The following is an 18,448-nucleotide window of genomic DNA, read 5'->3' as shown; positions in this document are numbered from 1 at the left end:
ATGTGGAGACATGTGAGTGGAAGTATCCTATACAAAGAGTTTGTATAAGACCGGGTCGCTCAATGATTAGTCTCTTTATAACACCAATACTGTTAGCCAAAATTAGAATTGTTATCACCTACAATCTTTTGACTAAGCAAATAATATTTGTTCTCCGAGCCTAAACACTATACGAAAAGGGTAGTACAAGCAGTAAGTACGGTGTCGAGTCCACAGGGAAACTACAAACAAGCAAAGCCAATTGAAGAATTCCAAGCAATGGGGTGTTTTTTGTGAAATAAACAATTGAAAAGATAGTGTGTGAAATATATCAAATTTGAGACGAAAACAAAGCGTGAAATTGGGTTGATGTTATCAATAAAAAGGCCCTTGGGAATAGTTCATTACATTCCAATTTTTTCATCAGAAATAAAATGCAATGCAAACTCATTGAACTCCACAACATATTAATGAAACATAATAGCCCCATTAGTCAATTAAGGGTTTTAATCTAATTGACCCTAAACTAGTCTTAAACACTTCATTCTAAGCAATATTCATGTTTAACATTAATTTGCATTAAGAATAGGATTACTTTATTGTGACACTCTATGAATTGGAAAGCCTATATTCATAGTATGATTAACTAGGCGAAATTAAATTAGATTACACAAGTGTGAATTCAGAAAAAGTCTTAGCCAGTAGAAGGATTCCTAATTTTTGCAACCTATTCTACACTTATGCAAAGATGTCGTGCAAATTTTGCATGTAAGAATCTAATAAACTTGATTTATCAGTTCAACTTTATCAACTCTATTCAAGATAAACAAAAATCACACCTAAGAGTTCATAGAGTTCAAACTAATCAATTTAAAATCCTTAAGAATTTGAATTAAACTACTATTCCAAAGATAGAAGGGTTACCTAGTCTTGCATCGTCTTCAAAATCTACACACAATGTGTGAGAAATTGAAGGCAATAGTGAAAAGAATTGAGGGATGGAAGCATTGGAGAGGCATTGAAACGCTGCGTTAATGTCCCAAAAGTGGTGCGTACTGTCTTTCAGCGTCACGTGAGGGTCAAGAGAGGGTTGCAATGCTGCCTTTCATCGCAGACTTATAATCTTTTTGACTTCTTTCAACTTGATGCATCTAACTCTCATTTTTATTCCTTTTTGGCCCATTTTGCTTTTGAATGAATTCTTTACTCCTTGGGATCGACTCAGCTACAAAATTGACACATTATGCATAAGAATTATTTAATAATAGCGGAATTAAGGATAGAATATTAGCTCCTTTTTAGAGCTAACAAACACCTCTAACATAGCACTTGATCGTCTCGAGCAAGGTCACAACATACAATCATGCACTAAACAAGTTACTGTTCACTCTACTAAACGATTCTGAACTATTGTTTTGATATAATCATAAATGTCAGTAACACAAGATTAAATTTCACATATCAAATGTCAATCAAAAGCGATAATTATAAAATTTTCAAGCATCCAATAATATAATCATAAACACTCAATAACCGAATCAAATCCGATAGTTACAATAAACTAGTTCGAAAACTCACAAATACATCAAGTAGGTAGAAAAATCCCAAAATCCAAGCTTAAAACAATTGCCTTAGCCCATAATATTCATAGAAACGCCAAGGTATCCTTTTGATACATCTTCAGACTAAAAGAGAATAAAAGAGGAGAGAAATAGGTGTTGAATCGGCTGAAGTCATTAGAATGGTGGAACTCTTCTAACCTAGATGACAGAAATCCTATTTATAAAATCAGTTGAGTGTAACTACGCCAAGCACAGTGCAACTATGCTGGCTTTTAAAAATCATAGCATAAGATTGCAACATTGTTACTCTATGGGTTACGCTCTTCATGATGAGACACTTGTGTTTTCTCCGTCCAAGTTTGCAGCATTGCGACACTGATGACAGCATTGCAACACTCTTTTCAATCTTCAACTACTGCCTTGCAATGTAACGTAAGGGCATAAAGTGGGCATTGCGACAGTCCAACGATGCATTCCATCTGCTTTTGAGCGTAGCTCTCTGCTTGGTAGATGGTTGCACTGCTCCAGCGCAGGGGCGTTTTGGTAATTTTTTTCCTTTGAAGTCTGAATGCTCAAATTAACTTTGAATTGCTTCAAATTAAATTCCAATGACTCCATATGCTCCATTATACCTTTTGAATGCTCAAAACCTACAAACTAACTTAATAAACACATAAAATTCTAGAAAAATCCAAAATAAAGCGGAGCTAGACAGTACATTTTTTGTGCTATCAATGACCTACTTTTTCACAATAGTGATAAATCCATTTTAGTGTGTACACTTTGTTGGCTTTCCATGCTAAATTGTTGGAAGATGTACCTATAAAGCCACAAGACTCTTGATTATGAGCTCTAACAAACTCAATCTTTTGCTTCTTTTTGAACTAAGATTGTTTATTACCTTGACTTTCACCTTTAGGAAAACCTAGCCCATAATTATCACCTGATATCTTTTCTGTTGTCAATATTTTGTCCAAAGACTTAGTACCAGTGTTCACCATTTTGACATTTTTATATACAGAGTCTTTCTCAGCTCTTGATTAAATTCTCGCCTTAAATTTGTAATAGTAGACAAATGTCTGAGACATCAAAATCTTAATTCTTTCTTTTTACACATCAAGGATTTTCTAATCATCTTGCCATGTGATAAAAAGAGCTTGGGATGAGGAATTGGTAGACCCATGTTTGGTAGCGTCGTGAATTTTTTTTGCATATACATCATACTCAGAAATCTCAAAAGGCGAGGTGTCATATGAGATGTTACTGACAAGTGCTTTGACATCTTCCTCTAAGTCACTACTATCTTCAGACTCATCATCATACATTGCTAAGATGTATCCTTTATCCTATTTCTTCAAGAAATTAGGACATTCTACTAGAAAGTGTCAATAGCTTTCACACTCTCGGCTTAAAGGAATTGTCTCTGAAATAAGTTGTAATCTTAACATCCAGTTGGTCTAACTCAAAGTCCTTTAGAACAACTAAGGAAAGAAATAGCCTAACTAATGTTTGTTGTACCAGTGGTGAGAACGTTTCAATATAGTTTATGCCTTCTTTTGGTGTAAACACTTTAGATACAAGTCTTGCCTTGAACCTAGACTTTTGGACTCCTGGTATCTCTTCTTTGAACTTGTAGATCTACTTACATGATATAGATGTGTACCGTTTAGGAAAGGACACGAGCTTCCAAGTGTCGTTTAGATTGAGAAACCTCAACTCTTCATTTATGACCTCAATCCATTGTCTAGCTTTAAGACTATTAGTAGTTATTTCAAAGCTTGTAGGTTCATTATTTCTTAGAGAAATAACAGCACTCAAATCAACACTAGCATAATCTAATTCAACATATCCAATAGGGGTTCTTATAGTTCTTGTTTCTTTGTCTCTTTCTAAATAATAGTTCTGTAGGTATTCTTGCTCATTAGACACTTCTTCTTCCTCAACTTCAATAGACTCTTGTTCTTCAAATTCTACATTTGGTTGAGAAGAAGAAGTTCCAAGGTCATTTGAGAGCTTCACCTCAAATCTTGTACTACTATGTTTAGGCATAACAATAGGTTGTTATTCAGTCATCATAAAAATCTCATTTTTATGAAAAACCACATTTCTGCTATTAATACACCTATTCTCAATAGGATACCACAACCTATAGCTGAAAACAGACCGAGGGGGTTAAGAACTATGAAAAAAAGTTGTGTGCTAGACGATTTTAGGAAAGGAGCTCGATTAGTGCTCCAAACGGTCTCAGGGGCCCCGGGGCCTACTTTTTCTGCCCGAACCTTCCGACGCGAAAATACGTGAAAACGAAACAAGGGGTTAAGAACTATGAAAAAAAGCCATGTGCTAGACGGTTTTGCGAACTGAGCTCGTTCAGTGCCCCAAACGGCCCCCAGGGCCCTGTGAGCTACTCTGGGGGGCCGTTTTTTGTGTGCAAACCTTTCGGAGCGAAAAAGCGCAAAAACGGACCAAGGGGTTAAGAATGATGAAAAAAAAGTCGTGTGCCAGACGGTTTTACAAACGAAGCTCGTTTGATGCCCGAACGGCCTTCGAGGCCCCAGGGCCCACTTTTTGTGCCCGAACCATCCGACGCGAAAATGCGCAAAAAATGGAAAGAGGGGTTAAGAACTATGAAAAAAAAGTGTGTGCCAGATGATTTTGTGAATGGACCTCGTTTGATACCCCAAACGGCCCTCGGGGCCTCATGGGCTGCCCTAGAGGGCCGTTTTTTGTGTGCAAAACGTTCGGAGCGAAAAAATGCGAAACCAGACCCAGTGTTTAAGAATGATGAAAAAAAATTCGTGTGCCAGACGGTTTTGCGAACGTAGCTCGTTTGGTGCCCCAACGGCCCTCGTGACCTACTTTTTGTGCCAGAACCTTCCGGCGTGAAAATGTGCGAAAATGGAACTAGGGGTTAAGAACTATGAAAAAAGCCGTGTGCCAGACGGTTTTGTGAACAGAGCTCGTTTGGTGCCCCAAATGGCCCCTAGGGCCTCATGGGCTGCCTTGGGGGGCCGTTTTTTGTATACAAACCTTCCGGATCAAAAAACGCGAAAACGGACCTAGGGGTTAAAAATGATGAAAAAAAGTCTGTGCTAGACGGTTTTGTGAACGAAGCTCATTTGATGCCCAAACGGCCCTCGGGGCCCCGGGCCCACTTTTTGTGCCAGAACCATTGGCGCGAAAATGAACGAAAATAGAACCAGGGGTTAAAAACTATGAAAAAAAGTCCAGATAGTTTTGTGAACGGACGTCGTTTGGTGACCCAAACGGCCACCGGGGCCTCGTGGGCTGCCTCGGGGGGCCGTTTTTTGTGCGCGAACCTTTCGGAGCGAAAAAGCGCAAAAACGAACCCAGGGGTTAAGAATGATGAAAAAAAGTCATGTGCCAGATAATTTTGTAAACGGAGCTCGTTTGGTGCCCCAAACGAACCCCGGGCTTCGGGGTCCACTTTTTGTACCTGAACTTTTCGTCGGAAAAATGCGCAAAAAGGGAACCAGAGGTTAAGAACTATGAAAAAAAGGCGTGTGCCATATAATTTTGCGAACGAAGCTCGTTTAGTGCCCCAATCGGCCCCCGAGGCCCCATGAACGTGTTGTGAGGTCCCGCGGGGTTGTTGCGAGGAACTGTTGGGGTGTTACCAGTCCCCGCTAGGGTGTCGCGGGGCTGCCACGATGCCTAATTTTTGTGCGCGGACCTTCCATCATGAAAAAGCACGAAAACGGACCCATGAGTTAGGAATTATAAAAAAGAGTCGTGTGCTAGACGGTTTTGGGGACGAAGCTCATTTGGTGTCCCAAACGATCCCCGGGGCTCCGGGGTCCACTTTTTGTACACGAACCTTTCGGCACAAAAATGTACAAAGCCAGAACCAGGGGTTAAGAACTCTGAAAAAATCCGTGTGCTAGACGGTTTTGCGAACAGAGCTCGTTTGGTGCTCTAAACGGCCCCCGAGGCCTCGCGGGCTGCCCAGAGGGCCATTTTTTGTGCACGAACCTTCCGGATTGAAAAAGCTCGAAAACGGACCGAGGGGTTAAGAATGATAAAAAATAGTCGTATGACAAACAATTTTGCGAACTGAGCTCGTTTGGTGCCCAAACGGCCCCTGGGATCCTGAGGCCCACTTTTTTCCCCGAACCTTCCGGCGAGAAAATGCGCAAAAACGGACCCAGGGGTTAAGAACTATGAAACAAAAGGTGTGTGCCAGATGGTTTTGCGAACAGAGCTCATTTGGTACCCTGAACGGCCACAAGAGCCCCGCAGGGGTGTTGGAGGGCATCGTTGGTGTGTCGCGGGGCGGCCATAGGACCCAATTTTTTTGCGCGAACCTTCCATCACGAAAATGTGCGAAAATGAACCCAGGGTTAAGAACTATAAAAAAAAGCCGTGTGCCAGACGGTTTTGGGAACGGAGCTCGTTTGATGCCCCAAACGGCCCCCGGGGCACCGGAGCCCACTTTTTGTGCCCGAACCTTTCGACGCGAAAATGCATGAAAACGGAACCAAAAGTAAAGAACTATGAAAAAAAGCCATATGTCAGACGGTTTTGTGAACGGAGCTCATTTGGTGCCCCAAACTGCCCTCGGGACCCTACGGGCTGCCTAGGTGGTCCGTTTCTTATGCGTGAACCTTCCGGAGCAAAAAAAGAACGAACACGGACCTAGGGGTTCAAAATAATGATAAAAAAGCGTGTGCTAGACGGTTTTGCGAATGAAGCTCGTTTGGTGCCCCAAATGGCCCCCGGGGCCCCGCGGGTCTGTCGCGGGGCCTTGCTTGGGTGTCATCAGGCACTGCTAGGGTGTCATCAGGCCCCGCTGGTGTGTCGCGAGGCTGCCACGGGGCCCAATTTTTGTGCGCGAACCTTATGTTACGAAAAAGCGCAAAAATGAAACGGAGGGTTAAGAACTATGAAAATAAGTCGTGTGTCAGACATTTTTGCGAACGGGGCTCGTTTGGTGCCCCAAATGGCCCCTGAGGGGCCTTTTTTGTGCGCGAATCTAAACCTCGTACTCCATTTTCCTACATAAGTGAGTAACAAGCTTGTTAAGTAAAATTATGAAAGTAGGAAGATGGAGGAAGAAAAATCTAACTGTTAGAAATACTTAGTCAAGGGTGAGTTTTAGATAATATAACAAGTGAAAATTGGCTAAGTATAGAAGCAAAGTGTAGGAATACATTGATGGAGAAGTGTGGACGCATGAGGTTGCGTGTATTGCAACCAAGGCTTGTAGAGGCTAAGTGTTGAAAGCAAGGATAAACTATGTGTTGGTATTAAGGATGAATGCATGAGTTGAAAGGCATGATGCATTAATAAGGCTTGCAACAGCCAAGGGTCTTACGAGTGTATTTGGGCGCTGGGCATTGGAGATGCGTGCATTAGACGATCGTGTAGTAAATAAGTGGTGGTACATGATGAGCTAGGCGATCGTCTAGCAAATGCGCGAAATTAAGCGACGCGGTAGGTGATTGTACGGTAAAGTGTTGTGCTAGACGATACATCACTCAGGATTGAGGTCATGTTACCTATGGTCATCCTAGTGAAGTGAAGTCTCTGTCATGATCGGTGTTATATAACGAGACATTAACACTTTGTGGTCAGGTCTTATACAAACTTTATGTATACGAGGCCCCTGCTCGCATGTTCCCAACATGAATGATCAGGATCAGACCATCTGTGACAAGTCACAACACTTGTGACCATTCCACAAAGCGGGCCACATCTGTAGCGTTACTAGGATAAGGTTTCCCTCCTATATCCATATACTACATACCATTTTTGTTATCACTCAAGACATGATCCACTTTTATGTCACCACATACATGCTTGAGTCTATTTGTTTATGGTAAAGCAAATAAAACATGCAACTAAGCAAAAAACAAGTTGTGAAGTAAAGTATCATATATTATACAACACAAGTGTTCGTACAAACTGTTTACAAACTACAGGACACGAGCCTTTAGGGCATCAACCTCAACATAAACATCCCAACGACCGTACTGTCTTTAAAGTGTTTCAAGACTATGTTCTATGTTCCACGTGCACAATCCATGAAATGTTGTGGGAAAGACTGCACGAATAGCATTGCCAATACATACCATTCGATTGGACACAAATCCCAGATTATCGGGTTCTCCGCTAGTGTATTTCAAATTCGACATAATCCATTTTCAGGATCGATCGGTTTCATTGTCCACTATTCCATATGCCAGTGGGTATAATTGATTGTTACCATCCATAGAAACTGCAACTAACATGGTCCCTTTGTACTTTCCTTTCAAGTCGACCCATCAACAATTATCATAGGTCGACAACTTTTGAAACCTCTAATACAAGGCCCTAATGTCATAAATATATACTTTAAATGTACATCATCTTTAAGTTTTATCTCAAATACTGTACCCGAATTCTCTATTTTTAACATTTCCCCATAAGCAAGTAGTATGACGTATGAGTATTCGAGAGTACTTCTAGTGAGATCATATATGAGCTTCCCTTGCACACCACGCTTTATCATAACTTATGTTCATACCATAATCTCCCTTCATATCCTTAACGATATGAAGACGCTTATAATTACGTCCTAGTTCAGCTGTGGGCGATGCTATAGACCCATGCTCCGTAGGTAACCCTAAAACATTATAGCCATGAGAGACTTTGTAAACGGGTCAGCAACATTGTACTCCGAAGCGATCTTCGTGACGATCACTTCCCCTTGATGCACTATCTCGCAGATCAAATGATATTTCCGCTCTATATGTTTGCAGTACCTGTGACTCCTCGACTCTTTGGAGTTTGTCACTGCCCCACTATTATCACAATATAGGGTAATGGGCCTAGACATATCTGGAACAACTTCCAGTTCTGTCAAGAACTTCCTAAGCCAGACGACCTACTTAGTAGCTTTACAAGTCGCTACATGCTCCGCCTCCATAGTGGAGTTTGTGATGCACCCCTGCTTATTATTTCGCCACACTATAGCTCCTCCGTTAAGAGTAAAGATTGACCCTGATGTGGAATTGCGAGAGTCTTTATCAGTATGAAAGTCAAAATCCTTGTATCCTATAAGGATCAAATCCTTAGAACCATAAACGAGCATGTAGTCCCTCATTCTTCGAAGATACTTGAGGATGTTCTTCACTACGATCCAGTGACCCTGACCTAGGTTAGACTGATACCTACTTACTGTTACCACTGCGGGGCAGATGTCTGGACAAGTGCAAAGCATCACGTACATCAAACTGCCACTGGCAGACGCATATGGGACCCATCTCATCTCTTCAACCTCTTGAGGCATCTTAGGACACATGTCCTTAGACAAAGTGACTCCATGCCTGAACAATAGTAGGCCCCTCTTGGAGTCCTACACCGAGTACTTGAGCAACATATTGTCAATGTACGATGCTTGAGACAGTACTAGCACTTTGTTTTTACGATCCCAAAGATCTGTATACCTAGAACAAACTGAGCTTCTCCTAATTCTTTCATTTAGAATTGAATCGCTAGCCAGTTCTTAACTGCAGTCAATAGACCTACATTATTCCCAATGAGTAGGATATCGTCTATGTACAACAATAAGAAGAATAGTGAAGCGTTGATGATGTTCTTGTAAACACATGGTTTATCAACGTTTTGGTCAAAGTCGTACGACTTGATCGTAATATTAAACTGTATGTTCCAAGATCGAGACGCCTGTTTCAGTCTATGGATGGACCAATTTAGTTTGCAAACCTTATGCTCTTGACCTTGGGCTATGAATCCCTTGAGTTGCACCATGTAAATGGTCTCCTCAAGATTTCCATTCAGAAAGGCCGTCTTGACGTCCATTTTCCAGATCTCATAATTATAATAAGCTGCAATGGACAGGAGGATGCAAATCGACTTTAACATGGCAATAGGTGAGAAGTCTCCTCATAGTCGACTCTCTCTACCTGGGTATAACCCTTTGCCATAAGTTAAGCCTTGAAGGTTTGTATCTTCCCATCAGCACCCCGTTTGCACTTGTAGATCCATTTACAACCTATAGGTCTTACCCCATCAAGCTGATCTACAAGATCCCATACTGAGTTGAAGTACATCGGCTCCATCTCGAGATCCATGGCCTTGACCCATTCATCTCGGTCAACATCCACTATTGCTTTCCGAAAAGACAACAGATCCTCAACGTTGTCATCTTCTACCATAGCAAGGATTTTAATGAAACCCAGATAGCGAATGGGTGGGTTCATAACCCTCCCACTATGTCGAGGTTCCCTCAACTCTTGAGGTGGAACCGACCTATTAGATGAACTCCCATCAACAACTCTTGCTGATGTAATAGGCTCTTCAACAACTCTTGTTGAAGGTTCAGTAGTTTCATTGGAAAGCTTACGCAACACAACTTTGCTTCGTGGGCTGTGCTTCCTTATATGATCCTCTTCCAGGAAAGTAACATTTGTTGAAACAAACACCTTATTTTCCATCAGATCACAAAAATAACCCCCTCGTGTACCTTAGAACTAGCCTACAAAGAGGCATAACCTCAACCGTGGTTCTAACTTCTTGGGTTTAGCCTCAAGCACATGTGTAGGGCAAACCCAAATGTGGAAGTGAGGTAAACTAGTTTTACACTCGTTCCACAACTCCAGAGGTGTTCATGAAACACTTTTGGAGGAAACATAGTTGAGTATATATACCGCAGTCTCCACTGTAAAACCCCAAAATGAGTCTGGTAAGGAAGCGTAACTCATCATTGAGCGAACCATGTCTAACAAGGTCCTATTTCTCCTCTCCGCTACACCATTTTGCTGAGGTGTACCCAGCACTGAGAGTTGGAAAACGATTCCATGTTCTATCAAATAGTCCTGGAATGCCAAGTCCAAAAACTCTCCACCTTGATCCGATTGAAGTGTTTTAATCCGTTTATCCAATACTTTTTCAACTTCAGCCTTAAACTCTTCGAACTTTTCAAATGATTTAGATTTCCGTTGCATAAGATAAACATACCCGTACCTTGAGTAATCATCAGTAAAACTGAGAAAATACTCATAGCCACCTCGGGCTCGCACATTCATAGGACCACAAAGGTCAGAATGTACTAACTCTAGAGGCTCCTCTGCTCTATAACCTTTGCCAATAAAAGGTCGTTTAGCCTTCTTACCCTCAAGGCATGATTTGCACACTAGTAAAGAATTTTCTTCTAACTCACTTAGAAGTCCATTCTTCACCAATCTCTCAATCTTATTGAGATTCATATGCCCTAAATGAAGATGCAAAAGTTGGGCATTTTATTGTGGAGAGTTTCGTCAACATTTTGATTGAGTTACGACAGTTCTAAACAATTCAGTATTATAGAGGGAATTAATGGCTAAATGCCTTAGTACAAATAAATTCGATTCCAGATTTGTTATGCAAATAAAAATACCATCTTTATGAATAAACACATTATCCACATTAAAAGAGACAGTATATTTACATTGCAATAAACACTTTATAGAAATGAGGTTCCTTTTCAGTTCGGGAATAATATATACATCATTTAAAACTAGAAACCTATTCTGTAAAGTTAACTGGAGCCCTCCCACTGCCACAGCTGAGACGACGTGTCTGGTGCCTACTCGCATTGTCATCTCACCAGCCTCTAGCTGTCGCTAAGATCTAATCCCCTAAAAAGAAAAACAAATATAGTTAGTGGTGCCCGAATCAATTATCCAGGCTAAATCATCATTCTCTACTAAACAAGTTTCAAGTAAAAGTAAATAACATTTACCTTTATCGGCGATGGCCTTAGCCTTGGCTGCTTTCTTCTCTTTCAAATACCGAGGACAGTTCCTCTTCAAGTGTTTATCTTGGTTGTAGTGGAAACATTTTCCCTTTTCAACCGGTGGACGCCTCCTTGATGCCGCAGGCAGTGGGTTAGCAGGTGTCTTCCCTTTTGTCTTACCACCCTTCTTCTTCTTCCTCTTTCCAAAGTTAGAAGTAGAAGGTGCATACTTCATTCCTGAGGTCGAACCTCTATGGAATGTCGTGTTTGCTTCATCCTTCTTCCTCTCCTTACTTTTTAGTAAAGATTGGTAGGTCTACAACTCGTTGAGGAGAGTTGTAAGATTCTATTTCACTTTGTTAAAAATCATATTGCTATCAATGTGTAGGAAGCTCTCCGGCAAAGAATGTCGGATTATGCTAACTTGGTTGCCTTCATTGATGGTAGACCCATTCAACTCCGCCACATTAAAATGGACCATTATGTTAAGCACATGTTCACGAACAGAGGTGCCTTTTTCTATTTTGGAGTTGAATATGTATTTAAAAGCCTCATGCATAAGTTGCTTAGACGGTTGTCCAAACATCCCCCATAGAGACTCCATGATCTCACATGCTGAGACCATAAGCTCATGTTTCTTGGCCAAGACTTTAGAAAGACTTGCCAAGATGTAGGCTCGGGCCTTCTCACTCGCCCTTGTCCATCGCTCGTATGCATCCTGAACATTTTAAGCGGCATTAGGAGCTGGAATAAGAGGAAAAGCCTTCGTGAGAGCGAACATGAGATCCTCGATGATCAGGATCTTCGTGATCATGTGTTTCCATGTTGCGAAATTATCGCTAGTAAGTTTTTCAGTGCTTAACAATGCCAACGTGGCTGTTGCCATTTTGAAAAAATTGCTGAAAATACGACGTTATAGTTACGGCCGCCGTTCACCGGGGCTTCGATCGCTGACTCCCCTGTCATCAGGTCACCAACTTCCTTGACTTTCCAGCACTGGGCAGGCGCCAGCCCCCATACATGGTCTTACGACTTTGCGGAGACCTGTGTTTTTGGTAAACAGTCGCCCGGGCCTGGTCACTGCGGACCCCTTTGTGAGGAGGCACCCCTTCTCCCGAAGTTACGGGGCTATTTTGCCGAGTTCCTTAGAGAGAGTTGTCTCGTGCACCTAGGTATTCTCTACCTACCCAACCGAGGGAATTTGTAACTAATCGCGTAGGGGATTTTGGTTTATTATTAAGGATTTTAGATCTTTATTGGACAACGGGGAGTTTTGAATTTCGGGATTTATTTAAAATCTTCAATAACTTGATTCATTCATTTGGAATTTGGGCTCTTCTATGTCATTTTTATTTACTTATTTTTCCCCATTTTGCTGAACTACTTTTAAACCCATAAATTATTCAAAACAGTTTCAAGTACCCTAAGTTATAGGCTTCTATTTTGCAATGATGCCCCAGTGAGGTAGGACAAACGTCACTGGTAGGGTGATCAGTTTTCCCTTCACTGGGATGAGACATTTTCAACCATTAGGCAGAACTAACTCTTGGAACTAAACCTAACAGCCACCATTTTTCGGTCCAGAACTGTTAACCTTTAACAATTCTGTGTAAGTGTGACCCCTTGCTTTCGATGCCAGAATCCTGCTCTAATGAGCCCATCGTAGGGAAGAAGCAGATTAGGACAAGAGACTAAGTTACCTTATCCTTTTACAGGAGATCAAATAAAGAAACGCGCAAAAATGTCATCCTTTAGGAAGACACTCCCAGGGTGCCTCGAGGCGATGCGCAGTAACTTTATTCAACCTAATGAAGGAGACTGAGAGATATGCTATTGCACTTCCTACTCCCACTTACTATGAACACTCTCTCCATCTACCTTGAAATTGACCTACCCAAACACCATCTGTTAGGGGGGACACGCCAAAGGTGTCGCGAGGCTGAGGGTAGATCTCACGGAGTCGACTATTTAGAAGAAACGTGAAAGGTTTAAGTGAAACATCCTATGCCCCAAGTACCTTCATCTGAATGTTCTACCTAGGGGTTTATTAACCTAGATAATCCGGCTACTGATTTTAGTATAAGTCGACTTTTTAATCTTTGCTCATAAACAATGTTTGTCTATGAAAAATGAACAAGTTCAAGTAATTGCATTTAAACACTTTAATGAACTGTCCTTAACTTGCATGCATGCATCAAATCTATCTAATTCACCTTTCTAGGTAAGTTCCCAGGTAGGGGTGTTACGTTTCTGTCAACTTAAATACCCAAGCCTAGATAGAACCCACTTTAGACAAAAGGTCCCTTATAGATAGATTTGCTACACTTTAACCTTTTATTAGCCAATTTAATCCTCGATGGCAGGAGTTCCCAACTCACTCAGGATTGAGGTCATGTTACCTATGGTTATCCTAGTGAAGTGAAGTCTCTATCATGAACGGTGTTATATAACGAGACGTTAACACTTCATGGTCAGATCTTATACAAACTCTTTGTACACGAGGCCCCCGCTCACATGTCCCCAACATGAATGATTAGGATCAGAACATCAGTGACAAGTCACAACACTTGTGATCATTCCACAAAGCGGGCCGCATTCGTAGTATTACCAGGATAAGGTTTTCCTCCTATATGCATATACTACAGATCTTTTTGGTTATCACTCAAGACATGATCCACTTTTATGTCACCATATACATTTTTGAGTCACATAAAGGTAACCAGGGATTTTATGTTTGTTGGTTTGTGGTAAAGCAAATAAAACATGCAACTGAGCAAAAAACAAGATGTAATGTAACATATCATGTATTATACAACACCGCATTCGTACAAACTGTTTACAAACTACATGACACGAGACTTTAGGGCATCAACCCCAACATAAACATCCTAACGATCGTACTATCCTTAAAGTATTTCAAGAATAATTTCTATGTTCCATGTACACAATCCATGAAATGATGTGGGAAAAACTGCACAAATAGCATTGCTAATACATACCATTCGATTGGACACAAATCCCAGATTATCGGGTTCTCTGATAGTGTATTTCAAATTTGACATAAACCATTTCCATGATCGATCAGTTTCATTGTCCACTATGCTAGTGGGTATAATTGGTTATTCCCATCCATAGAAACTACAACTAACGTGGTCCCTTTGTCCTTTCCTTTCAAGTCGACCAATCAATAATTATCACAGGCCGATAGCTTTCGAAACCTCTAATACAAGTCCCTAATGTCATAAACATATACTTGAAATGTACATCATCTTTAAGTTCGATCTCAAACACTGTACCTGAATTCTCTATTTTTAACGCTTCCCTATAAACATGTAGTATGACGTATGAGTACTCTAGAGTACTTCTAGTGAGATCATATGCGGGCTTCCCTTGCACACCATGCTTTATCATAACTTATGTTCATGCAGTAATCTCCCCTCATATCCTCAACGATATGAAGATGTTTATAAGTACATCTTATGCCTGTAAACTTAGCAGTTGATTGTCTACGGTCATGATTTAGAATTTTGATGGAACATATGTGCGAACGAACATGAGTACTTTGTGATCTTGAATATATCACACACTTTCATTTTCACTGCACGAAGGCTCCACTTACAAGTCTTCCCAATACATTTTACAATGAACAAAGATTTGGTTGACTTCTTGACCCTAAATTTAAAATTTTTATTGATGGACAAAATAGATAATCGCACTTTCAAGTCCTTTTTACTAAAAAAATAGTTGACCAAATTCAACATCTATCTCAGATGAAGAGGTACCAGGCATAATCAACTCTCCCATATGACTTGAAAACATAAATGGTGGAACCACTGAAGCTGTTGTAGAATAATACATATCTCTACGATCATGATCCATTTCATTCAATCATGCTGGTTGCTTATTACCATCCACCGAAGGACCATAACATTACTCTGGATGACCACTATCCATATAATATAGTCTAGATGATCTCTTATTACCAACAACTGAAGTACCACCTAATTCTGTATCACCATAACTCATTGAATTCAATCCTGTTGGATTAGTGCGATCGTTGTTTAATGATAATTTTGATGGTACAGTGTTGGTAGACAATGGAATATCATCCTCTTCTCGACGAAATTCATATGATTCCTCGTATTGTCTGTCGACAGTTGTGTCATCATAACTCACATTTTTTAACCCCATTATAATATTTTCATCATGATTTGATTTTAGCGTTATAGATGATTGAAGTCTACTATGCTCTTTCTAGAAAAGAAAAAAGCGAACATCATCATCGTTTCTTATGTATTGTGGAGGGGCGTCATATTCAAACTTATATTTAACTCTCATTATAAGATCAAACTCTAAAAATTGACATTTGTAACCCTGTGAATGTGAGATTTAAGTTCTTCATACTTCAATGTAACAGGCACAATGATTCTTGTCAGCTCGCCTTCAACATACGGACTTTCATTCTCATCTCAATCACCTCCATATCAAATAAGTAGACAGTTTTCTATCATCCTACAAAGCAAGAGAACATTTGTCATTAAGTTGTACAAGCAATTGAATGCTCGCTCTCTCTTACTCACACTCTTTCTCGCTCCCGTTCTATCTCTCGCTCTCTTTCTTTTCTTGCTCCCATCTTCGATTTAAATCTCTCAAAACTCTAAACCTCAACGATCTCTCGCTCTTACTCTATCGCTCTCGCTCTCACTCTCCCAATACAAAATTTTGTAACACTCAATTCCTACCTTTCCAGAAATAACACAGCAAAAATAATGAAATAGACACCGAAATAACGAAACACTGTTATGGAAAACCTGTTCCGTTCTGAAAAAGCCCCATCTTGGAAATCCCCATTCGAAAAAACTCTATTTAACAAAACACTGTCGAAAATCAGGAAAGTAATTACCATTGAAATGGAGTTTAGAGTTTAAAGAAATCACCATTGTGTTTAAGTATTATTGATTTGAGGCTTCAGTTGTGAAAATTGTCAAATCATTTGTATACTGACGAGCAATCACATAAAATCAGGAAATTTAAGTTACGTAATCTAGTATGGCGATGATGTCAGCTGATGGTCAATTGATATTATTTTTTTAAAATGGGTTATTTGACATTTTGGGCCCAAAAAATGTGCCATCTATACAAATTTCCCAAAATGTAAGTCTCTTATAGCAACTTATAATGAGAGACTATGCATTTTGTGGTCTGATCTTATATAAACTCTTTGTATAGGATACCCCCACTCACATGTCTCCACATGAATGATCAGGATCAAACCATTTGTAGCACTTTACAACAATTGTAAAGCGTGTCGTACCACGTAGTGTTATCAAGATAAGGTATCCAACCTTATCCATATACTACAGATCATTTAGATTATCACTTAAACATGATCCATCTCTATGTCTTCACATACATATTTAAGTTATATCAGATAATCTTGGATCTTTGTTTAACGGATTATTGCATAGAAAACTAATCAACCATTGATTCAAATAACAAATAACTATGAGGCTTTAGGGCATACATCCCAATAGTGAGGGCATCAATAAAGATATAAGACCCCTGTTCTGCCACTGATGCTTCGGCCTTAGGTTCCTTAGTCTCTTCAACTTCTTTCTCCTTTTGCTCTTTCTAGGTTTTCTTGTTCTTAAAGAAAAAACAATCCTTCTTTATGTGGCCAATCTTGTGACAGAAATTACACTTGAGTTTACTCTTATCTTTTTTTCTTCTTGTCATCTTTCAAATTATGTTTGGATTTCCCCTTTGAGAACAACCATTCACCACTTTTTTGGTCTTTCTTTGGAGCTAGAATTTTGAACTCCTTGGTCTTGATTGTTGAAATACAACATCTGTGGTGATCTTCTCCCTTCCATATTTGATAGTCATTTAACCTCTTTATATTCTTATAGAGGTGAGTTTACTAAGTTTCATCACCTATCTTTCCTCTAAGCTCTTGAATTAAGTAGATAGCTTCTTGAATTCAATTAGGTTTTCACTTAATGATTTGTTTGAATCCATTTTATAGATTAAAAAAAAAAAAAAGCTTCTCTCTAAAGTATGCCCGATTAGGCAAATCCCTTGACAGATACAATTCATCTAGCTTCACCCATATTTAATATGTTGTTTCTTTCTTAATTACTTCTCTAAGCACATCATCACTTAAATTCAAGACAACTTACTGTAGGTTGCACTCTCCACTTCTTCCATTTCATATTTGGTTATTGATTTGGGAAGTATGGTTGGGTTTATGATAGCCTTTAGAGCCTTTTGCTGGCTAAGAATGACCTTTACCTTTGCTTTCCACAAAGAAAAATCTCCTTTCAAATCAAATTCTTAATATCATAATGTGCCACGGCCATTCTTGAATCAAGAAAGTGTTTCTTGAAGCAGTTTACTACCACAAAAATCACATTACTTGACGCATGAAACTTTTGAGTACTTGACGTTTTTATAAAGCAGAGGTTGGTAGAAATTTCCGGATTTGATGAAAAAATCAAGAATAATGAAACTTTTGAGTACTTGACGTTTTTATTACTTGACGCATGTAAATTTGATGAAAAACATCAAGAATAATGGATAAAATGGAGGTTGATAGAAATTTTTGGATTTTTTTCATTTCGTTTTTACTTGACGCTTTATAAACGTCAAGTAATTTATGGTTTATTTGTTTTAGAGTTTCATTTAAAAAAGCAGAAGTTGGTAGAAATTTTTGATTTTTTTGTCATTTCGTTTTTATTTGATTCTTTATGAATGTGAAGTAAATTGTGATTTTTTTTGTTTTAGGGTTTCATTTAAAAAAACTGAGGTTGGAAGAAATTATTGGATTTTTTTCATTTCGTTTTTACTTGACACTTTATAAAGATTAAGTAATTTGTGGTTTATTTGTTTTAGGATTTCATATATTAAAGAGATGAAAAATTGGGGAACGCGCCCCCAACACCTGAAACAACACCAAAAACCTATCTCAACGCATTTTGTTATTCATCTTCTTCTTCTTATTCACTCCTCTTTTGGTTACAGAAAAACCAAATCCAAAACAACCTAATTTCGATACGAGAAACTTTTTGTTTTAAGTTAGGGGTACCGTTGAGTTTTTCTTTGTTTTGGGCAATAAAAATCTGTTGCAATCTTGAAGTGGATGTCAATGGTGAAGATATTCCAAAAGTTTTTT

Source organism: Benincasa hispida, chromosome 6, assembly GCF_027475165.1.
Source record: "Benincasa hispida cultivar pf3 chromosome 6, pf3_genome.v1.1, whole genome shotgun sequence".
In the NCBI taxonomy this organism is placed as follows: Eukaryota; Viridiplantae; Streptophyta; class Magnoliopsida; order Cucurbitales; family Cucurbitaceae; genus Benincasa; species Benincasa hispida.
The sequence above is the reverse complement of the archived record's forward strand: the minus strand, read 5'-3'. Positions refer to the sequence as shown.